Raw genomic sequence first — 7,502 nt, 5'->3', positions numbered from 1 at the left:
TTCTTGCAAACAGAATCCAAAAACACATCAAAATCATCATTCACCATGATCAAGTCGGCATCATCCCAGAGATGTGAGGTTAGTTCAATGTACAGAATTTATTACTGTAATCTACTATATAAACAAACACGAAGAAAAAATATCATAAGATCATCTCGTTAGATGCTGAAAAGCATTTGACAAAATATAATACCCCTTCATGTTAAAAGTATTGGAGATATTGGGAATTCAAGGCCCATGTCGAAACATAATAAAAGCAATATACAGCAAACGAACAGGAAATATCAAATTAAATGGAGAGTTACTTGAAGTAATCCCACTAAAATCAGGAACAATGCCCACTCTCCCCACATCTATTCAATATAGTATTCAAAGTTCTAGCAAGAGCAAAGAGACAACAAAAGGAGATCAAGGGGATACAAATTGACAAAGAAGTCAAGGTATCACTATTTGCAGATGATATGATAGTACACATAAGCAACCCCGAAAATTCTACCAGAGTCCTTCTATAGCTGATAAAAGAACTTTAGCAAAGTGATTGGATATAAAATAAAGGCAAACAGATCAGTAGCCTTTCTTTATACCAATGATAATTGGGCTGAGAAAGAAATTAGGGAAAACATACCTTTCACAATAGTCACAAATAGTATAAATCACATTTTTTTAAACAGATGAAACATTTTAATGTACCAGTGGCACTTAACACTGCACAGGGAGTCACAGCTCCCAGAGGTTCCTTCCAGTTCAAAGAAGTTCCAGAAATATCTAGAGTTACTTGTCCCCTGCCTGTGAGATCCAAGCTCAGTAGGCAGAAAATAAGCAGGGATTCTCCTGTCACTCATAGATCAAGTTCTGCACACAGCTCTTGTAGTCCACCAACTCCTTGGGCTGAAACCACAAACTGATCTCCTTCCCCGCGTTCTTCACAGAATCGCTGCCATGAATGATGTTCCTGCCAACTTGGATACAAAAGTCTCCTCGTATGGTCCCAGGCTTAGAGTCTGCGGGGTTGGTCTCTCCAAGCATCACCCGGCCTGTCTTCACAACTTTCAGTCCCTCCCAGACCATAGCAACCACTGGACCTGAATGCATGTACATCACCAGGCCAGTAAATACGGGACTGTCATTCAGGTCAATGTAGTGCTCCTTTAGAAGATCCTCTGAAGCCTGCATAAATTTCAAACCAACAAGGCAGCAACCCTTCCCCTTCTGTTCAAATTGCTTGATGATCTCTCCCACAAGCCTCCACTGGACCCCATCAGGCTTGATTGCAATGGAGGTACGCTAACTGTTGACCACTGTCCCCTTCAGCCCGGTTTTTAACTCTGGCTGCAACTGCCAATATAAAATATCTTGAGGTAACTCTAACCAAACAAGTAGATCTGTATGACAAGAACTTTAAGTTTTTCAAGAAAGAAATCGAAGAAGATCTCAGAAAATGGAGAGATCTCTCATGCTCATGAATTGGTAAAATTAACATAATAAAAATGGTCATCCTACCAAAAGCAATCTAAAATTTCAATGCAAGCTCTATCAAAATTCCAGCACAAAGACATTCCAATTTTTAATGTCATGGAAAGAGCAAGTCTTACTTTCATATGGAAATACAAAAATACTCAGGATAATGAAAGCAATTCTTAACATTTAAAGAACTGGGGAAATCACCATCCCTGACCTCAAAATATACTACAGAGCAGTAAGGATAAAAAGGGCATCATATTGGTACAGAGACAGACAGGTTGATCAATGGAATGGAACTGAAGACCCAGAAGCAAAACCACACATTTATGGACACTTGACTTATGACAGAAAGACAAAAGTACATAATGGAGAAGAGAAAGCATCTTCAATAAATGGGGGTGTCAATAGGACAAAAGGGCAGCCTAGAGAATGGGAAAAAATCTTCACTAACCTCACATCCAATACAGGGCTAATATCTAAAATATATAAAGGACTCAAGAAACTAACCTCCAAAACAACCAAATAACCCAATTGAAAATGGGGTATAGAACTAAACAGAGAATTCACACAGAGAAATCGTGAATGGCCAAGAAGCACATAAAGAAATGTTCAAATTGTTTAGTGACCAGAGAAATGTAAATCAAAATAACCCTGAGATTCCAGCTAACAGCAATCAGACTGGCTAAGATCAAAACCTCAGGTGACAGATCACTCTAGACTGTTAGTGGGATTGCAAACTGGTACAACCACTCTGGAAATCAATCTGGAGGTTCCACAGAAAACTGGAAATAGGTATACCTGAAGATCACCTATACCACTTTTGGGCATATACCCAAAAACATTCTTCATTATGTTCATAGCAGTCTTAATTGTGACAACCAGAAGCTGGAAACAGCCAAGATGTCCCACAATGGAAGAATGGGCACAGAAAATGTGGTTCACTTACACAGTGGAATACTATTCAGCTACTAAGAATGAGGACATCCTGAGTTTTGCAGACAAATGGGTGGAACTAGGAAATTTCATCCTGAGTGAGGTAACTCAGACCCAAAAGGACATGAATGGTATGTACTCAATAACGGGATATTAACCAAAAAAAGTACATAATTCCCAGAATATAATCCGCAGAACTCAAGAAGATTAACAAGAAGAAGGAGCTTACATGAGGATACCTCAATCCCACTTGTGAGGGAGAAGAAGCAATCACAGGGGACAGAGGGAGGCAGGGACCTACCTAGGTGGGTAAGGAGACAGGGAAGGGAAATGGGGAACATGATCAGATAATTGGGGGGGGAGATAAGAATGAAGCCAGCAGAATGAATGTAAACAGGCAACCTCAGGAGGTAGGAGATGGGGGGGAGTGCTCTAGAATATACCAGAGACCTGGGAGTTGAGAGAGTCTCAGGGCTCAAAGGGAGGGACCTTGGAAGAAATGGCCAACAGTGGGGAGAGTGAATTTGTAGAGTTCACCTCAAGTGGAAAGACAGGGTATGTGATGGAGTTGCCATCACATAGTCAAAAACTCTGACTCAGAATTGTTCTTGTTTAAAAGAACTACAGTGACAAAAATGGAGAAGAGACTGAGGGAAAAGTTGGTCCAGTGACCAGCCCAGCTTAGGATCCATTTAAGGGGAGGCTCCAAAGCTTGATATTATTACTGATACTACAGTGTGCTTATAGACAGGAGCCTAGCATGGCTGTCCTCTGAGAGGCCCAACAAGCACCTGAAAGGGTCAGATGTAGACACTTACACCCAACCAATGAACAGAAACTGGGGACCCCTGTGGTTGAATTTGATAAAGTCTATAAGAAGCTGAGGAGTAGAGCAACCCCATAGGAAGACCAGTAATCTCAACTAACCCGAACTCCCAAGATCTCTCAGACATTGAGCCACCAACCAGGCAGCATAGACCAGCTGATATGAGGCCTTCAATAAATATACAGCAGAGGACTGCTGGGTCTGACCTCAGTGAGAGAAGATGCACTTAACCCTCTAGAGACTTGAGGCTCCAGGGAGTGGGGAGGTCTGGTGGAGGGGGTGGGAACATCCTTTTGGAGAAGGGGGAGGAGGAATGGGATAAGGTACTATAGAAGGGCAGACTGTGAGGGGGATAGTGACTGGACTGTAAAAAAAGATTTAATAATAATAATAGTAATAATAATAATAATTAAAAAGATTGGCTTAACTTTTCTGGGTATTTTGTGCTTTGCTACATATCACAGGACCTTTCCTACTTCTACAAATATTTCATTGGAATTTTTACATATATGGCATTGAATATATATGTATATATATATATAATTTTGAGTTATATGGACCTTTTAGTATTATTCAATTCATAAATACAAAATAATTTCTATTCCTGTGTTCTTCAATTATTTTCACTAGTGTTTTATAATTTTAAAGTAGAAATCTTCACATCATTGGTTTTATTTCTAAGTCTTTTGAAGCTATTGTAATTGGGGTGACTATAACTTGAAAAATAATGCTGATTATATGGTGTTAGCCTTAGAATGATACAAACCAGGATCACAAGGTGCCAATTTCGCATAGATAGGATTGTATATACACTTGGTTGCTTACTCCCATGTAAACTAAAGCAGATATGTTGTTCTTGTTAACCCTCAATCTTTATATTTCTGAAATGTGGTTGTCATAAGGACTTTTTAAAATTACTAAATGTAACAATAGGGCAAAAGTGTGAGGAAGCTCCCCATTTCATTTGAGATTCCTTCTATTTCCTCCAAATGGAAAAATAAACCACCCAAATTAATTGAAACAATGGAAAAGTAGGATATATGCCACCAAGACTGAAATTCCAGGCTTCAGTTAATACTGTTTTTGCAGTATTGGCTATAAAGGATGGTTTTCCTATTCTACAAGAAAAGTTGATTTGGATGCTCAGTAAAGTATATTTAATTCACATAGCTTCCCACTCCTAATTTGACATGGACAAAATGTATGTGGTGGTTTGAATGAGAATGGCCCCAGTAGGCTCATAGATTTGAATACTTAGTCATAGAGTGGCACTGTTTTGAAGGATTAGGAGGTCTGGTCTTTTAAAAAGAAGTGTGTCACTGGGAGTGGGCTTTGAGGTTTCAAAAAGCACATTCCAAACCTATAGTCTCTCTCTCCCTGATGCCTGTAGATCCATATGTAGAACTCTCAACTACTTTTCCAGCACTATATATGCCTGTGTGCTGCCATGCTCCTTGTCATGATGACATTGGACTATATTTCTAAAACTGCAAGCAAGTCCCAATTCTGTGCTTTCCTCTATATGAGTAGTCGTGGTCATGGTATCTCTATCTCTTTACAACAATAGATCACTGACTTAGAAGATGTTTAAACAACAATCATCTATACACCTTTCTCTTTCTTTTAAAAAGAGTTCTTTATTTTATGTACACAATTACACTGTAGCTATCTTCAACCATACCAAAAGAGAACATCAGATCCCATTACAGAAGGTGGGAATCCACCATATGGTTGCTGGGAATTGAACTCAGGACCTCTGAAGTCAGTGCTCTTAACTGCTAAGCCATCTCTCCAGTCCTGATATACCTTTCTTAATCAGCCATATACACTGTTCTTAATCACTCAAGATCCTTGAAAAGTAATACATTAGTCTGAAATGCTATATATTATAACAAATTACTGTTCCTACATAAGAAGTAAGCTCTAGCATCATATTGACAGTTTTACTGTTTAAAGCAAAATAAAACAAACCTGATTTATTATGCTCTTAAATAAGTACGTATACTCAGAAAAGAAATATATTAATTTTAAAATTTACATCCCCAATGAGATAATGTTATATATATATATATGTATATAATTGATTTTTAAAATATCTTAATAGAATGTATTTTGATTATGTTTACCCTGTCATTCTTCCTGCTCCTCCGCATTTCTACCCTCTCTCAAAACTTGTGTCTGTTTTTATTTTTATTTTTTCAGTAACCCACTGAGTCCAATTTGTGTTGCCTCTATTCATGAGTGTTGGGCTAGCCACTGGAGCACAGTCAACCTACCAAGGGCCTTATCTTTAAAGAAGCAGTCTTTCCCTCCAGAAGCAATCTACTTGCAATAGATCTTCAGTTAGGGGTTGGGGCTTATGAGCACCTTACCATTATATGGTAGAATGGTCATTGGATTGATCAAATTCAAGTCTTGGGAAAACAATTACAAGTTCAGGGGCCATGTCCAGAGGACCCTGTTCTTAACTGGTCTTTCCACACCCCTGGATCTTACAGTTCTTTTTATCCTATCCTCTACAGTGGTCCCCAAGGCTTTGCAGAGAGTGTATGATACAGATGTCCCATTTTTGGCTGAGGAAAACAAAGACATCTTTCTCAGTATCCCGACCAATTGTACATTTCTTTGATAAGATCTGAGGGATGCAGTAATCTATAAATAACAAGATATGAATTTAGAGGGGAGTTAGAAACTATGTCAGTGTATAGTAATAGTAGGTTCACCCACTGGACTTACGAGCTCCTATCCATGGTTTCTTGGTCAGATTTCTAGGGCCAGGAATCTATATCTTCCTATTCTGTGGATCTTAAATCCAATGAGAAAGAGATTGGTTATTCTCATAATATTGGTGTCAATATACTCATGGGCATATACACTGGTTATTATTGTAGCTCATAGGGTCATGGCTGTGTAAGACTGTTGATGACTGTTTCCTCCAGTAGTCAATATAACACCTCTAGCACTACAAAATCTATCTGATAATAGTAAATAAACTTCCTGGTCAGTATCAACTTGCTTTCTCCATATCCCATGAGCAAAGGGTTTAGTTTCTTCAACAATAGGGTCTTATCATCAAGTTCTAATGGCCATCCAAAAATGACAGTAACACATATTGTTTTATGTGTTGCTGGGACACCTCTGGCCAATAACTCAAATGGGGGTATCCTATCTCTGACACTAGGCACTTTAAATGTGTGTCCTATGGCTCCTGGAAGGAGCATTATCTCCTGTCAAAGATAATTATGATTTAACTATTGATATGAATATAAGATATAAAAATATCTTTTTAAAATTAAATGCTAAAAAGAGAAGCAATGACTAACTTGTTAAATTATGCAATTTCTAGTTTACAGTTGTAAATATCCTTGTCATTTATAGTCATATTGAATCCATATAAAAGTCTGATAGAAGCTTAAAAGATAATTTTTAAAAATAGGACAAGGTATTCTATGAGTAAATTTTAGTTTATTTCTCTGTGAGTGGAGACTGTCCATCTGGTTTGGATGATTAAACATTGGGGAATCAATGACCTTTGAGAAACAATATGAAATTCTGACATATACAACTCAATTCTGTGAACTAGGAGCATTTTTATTCAAAGAAATTATGGCATATCTATGTCATATACAACTACAGTGCCATACATGCATGAACATAATCTAAAAATAATGACATCACACTTAATTTCTGGTCATGTTAATCATTTTATTATCTACTATCAGGCACTGTGGGAAAAGTGCATGGATGCATTTTTAAGACTAAAATTTCACATATGTTAGCCTAAGTTTTCAATTGTGAAGTAAGAACAGAGCGTAAGTTTTGGAATTGAGTAAAAAAAACTCTCAATTTGTCTGTGGAAAAGTAATCTCTGACTTAAAAGACTAATAGAACTTTGTAAAGAATGACCTAGAAGCTTTGCTTATAGAACTAAAATATATTTAACTATGCCTCAATGTGGATTGATGTCAATATGCAGGTGAGGGAAGGCACAAGATAAGGCAAGGCCTGTGATAGGGCGGTGAAAAAGAAAGGTGGGGGCAGAGTTTTTGAAAGGCAGAAGAGAGAGAAGGAGAAGAAGAACGGACAGAGTTGGAGAGCTTCTGATTTCGGCCTGCTCCAGGAGCAGATCCTGTCCCACAGCTCTTGTTCGCAGATCCCACAGGGAGAAAGCTGGTTTCTCAGAAGTGCTGACACACTGGAGAGCACAGGTGAGACCACCATTTCTGCTCACATTCCTGTCTCAAGAGGAGCCCTCATGGAGCCCTCTGGACACAGGAACTGA

The 7,502-nt window shown here is 38.3% G+C and overlaps 1 pseudogene; it reads right to left on the bottom strand.

Annotated features, from left to right (window-relative positions):
* Positions 1 to 834: 834 nt before the first annotated feature.
* Nme1-ps1 (NME/NM23 nucleoside diphosphate kinase 1, pseudogene 1) lies at positions 835 to 5,373 on the bottom strand (annotated as a pseudogene).
* Positions 5,374 to 7,502: the final 2,129 nt, after the last annotated feature.

The sequence above is a fragment of the Rattus norvegicus genome, chromosome X (assembly GCF_036323735.1).
Source record: "Rattus norvegicus strain BN/NHsdMcwi chromosome X, GRCr8, whole genome shotgun sequence".
In the NCBI taxonomy this organism is placed as follows: Eukaryota; Metazoa; Chordata; class Mammalia; order Rodentia; family Muridae; genus Rattus; species Rattus norvegicus.
Note: the sequence above shows the minus strand (reverse complement) of the source record. Positions and strands in the feature narration are given on the sequence as shown.